This window comes from Cavia porcellus, unplaced genomic scaffold, assembly GCF_034190915.1.
Source record: "Cavia porcellus strain 051 isolate PalLab524CR breed Dunkin Hartley unplaced genomic scaffold, mCavPor4.1 scaffold_26, whole genome shotgun sequence".
NCBI lineage: Eukaryota > Metazoa > Chordata > Mammalia > Rodentia > Caviidae > Cavia > Cavia porcellus.
The window spans coordinates 29,160,629-29,163,384 of NW_026947509.1; positions in this window are offsets into that span (position 1 = coordinate 29,160,629).

The window sequence follows — 2,756 nt, forward strand, 5'->3', positions numbered from 1 at the left end:
CTCCTCAAAGGGCAGGCCACATCCTTGAAGGCTGAACAAATGTGTGGTAAGGAAGGACCTTGAAGAGCCCAAAGGAAGGCAAGAGTGGACAGGCCACCCAAGGACCCAGGGGCTCACCCGAATTCAGCCTGGCCAGACTGGGCACCCAAGAGGACCACTGCCAGCTTTCTAAGAAAGAATCTAAGGGTCATAGGAGAAAGACACATGTGGCCACGGGTGTAAGAGAGATATGCCAGGCTTGGAGGAGCAACACCTAGGGTCCCCAGCAGGACTGGCTGACCCTACCACCTGATGACACTGGACAAAGATGAACAAAGTCAGCCTCCTTCATTGCCAGGGAGACTGTGAAATGCTGAGGCCACTTTGGAAATGAGCTGACTGCCCCTCACCCAGCTGAGTGGTCCCCAGAGGCCCCCCACTAGATAGGTACCTAGGAAAATGAAACCATATGTCCGCATAGCAACCTGTGTGTGAACGTGCCATAGCCTCTACAATTACAGCAAACATTCAGTGTGTGTCAGCTTCCAGGCGGATTAACATAAACCTCACACTAAAAATTACAGCTGAGCTGAACTATGATTGAACCGAGCTACAGCAGCGCTGGACATTAATCAGTGGGGTCCAGGTGACATTTACAGAACACACACCCCTGCAGAGCTCATGTGGAACATTCTGGAAGGCAGACCGCATCCTGAGCCCGATGACACGGCTCAGCCAGTGGGAGAGAATAGAGATCACGAAAGCCATGCAGCCAGACCTGCATGGGCACCAGGTCAGAGCAGTGGCTCTGGGTGGCTTCACACAGGTCAGGACAATGGAATGAAACTGTGAATAATTTTTTTAAAATATAGGTGGAAATTCAAAATACTTAGAAATTAAACAAGTCAAATAATACACATCAAACAAACGTAAAGGAAAACACAGGAAATGCTTTTGAAATAAATGGAGACTAAGATAGGACTTGTCCATGACTGGAATGCTGTAAGAGCAGTACTTAGGGGTAATTTTAGAGCATTTGACGCATATGTTAAAAAACAGAAGAGCTCTGAAACCGGTGATCTGAGCTTCTGTCTTAGGAAACTAGAAAAAGAAGAGCAGATGGATTTCAAAGCATGCAGAGAAAAAGAAATGAAAATGCTTAGCGCAAATGTCATCAAAATTGACAACAATAAAGCCAGTAGAGAAAACTAACAAGACCCAAGTCTGGGGTTGGGAAAAATCTCTCCTTCCTGTGGCGCCTAACGCATGCGCATCTTCCCCTGGGTGCCTGCAGTCCAGTGGCTTCTTCTTGGACAGGGTAGGTATCCCTGAGTGAGTGGAGCAGGTCAGACCTGCATGGGCACCGAGTCAGAGCAGCAGCTCTGGGTGGCTTCACACAGGCAGGATAGTTTGGCCCAATGACCAAGCATCCATCCTGGGAACCAGTGGTGATAAAAAAGGATCGCCTATTCCTCCAGCGACAGGAACCCTCACCAAACAGCATTTCTGAGGCCTATTTCCCTGGGCAGCAGCCTAGAGATCCTTGATCTGGGACCAAACAGCCACTGTGATGGATTCTGCCTAGGCATCACAGGATGCCTGGGGCCTTCTTGGTCTCTGCCCACTGGATTCCAGGAGTGACCATCCTCCTCCACCTGGATTGTGGCCGCCCAAAATGTCACGAGGTGTTACCAATGTCTCGTGAGAGCCACCAAGGGAGACAGGTACTCTGGATGGATGGGCGGCACCTTCCACCCCAGCACCTCTAGGCCCTGGCATAGAGTGGTGCTTGCTAAACAGAAGTCAAGTGTACCCAACAACCCAACATCCTGCTCCCTCATTCACAATGACTCTGAATCTTCAAATTCCCTGTTGTAGTCAGGGTTTGCAGGGCAAGAGATTTAATACAGGATACATGATTTATAAGACTTTTATAATATTCACCCAAAGAGTCAAATGCAGAAAAATACAGGAGGTCTGTCCACACATCAGAGACCCAAAGAATCCAGCTGAGGTCCCAGATCCCATAGCAATGTCCTGCACAAGTCCAGCTGAAGACCTAGAGCACATGGCAATGTCCTCCATGAGTCCAGCTAGAGGCCTAGAGCCCACAGCAATGCTTTATGCAAGACTATATCAAGGATCTGCACTGGGAAGGCCCAAAGGTCAGCGGTGGAAGCTATAAAGTCTATGCCAGCAGGGTGAAGGAGCTGTGCCAGCAGACTGAGGGGTCTGCACTGGAGCCAGGAAGCAATGCTCAAGATAGGGGCCAGAGCTCCCCTGAAGAGAACCACAGACATCCTCAGCAACAGTGAGGGCCTGAGCTCCTTCAATGAGAACAGTTGAGTTCCTGTTAGGGAGACCAGCACAACAGGCTTCTCCAGGAGAATCAGCAGCACCATCTTCCCCTCTAGTTCTTTTATGCTGTTGTTGATGATCCTCTGGTGGGCCTTCCACTCTCAGCACAATGCAAAATTCAGTTCAGCTGGGGGTTCCAAGGTGACTATTAATTCATCCACCACAAGCCCTTAGAGAGCAAGACTCCTCCAACAGACCAGGAAACTGAGGCACAGCAGGTGGGACCAGCTGTCTGTGACTTCCTGGGCAACTTGAAATAGTCTTGGCACCCGAATGCCAGCTCTGGTCTGACCACTAAGCCATAGATTTTGTCTGCATACGAGAACAGCCGGGCTGGGTCTGGCCTTGTGGCCTCAGGCAGGCCCGGACATCTGTGAACCACCAGCCCTCCATGGAGTGCTTTAACCTGCCCAACCACA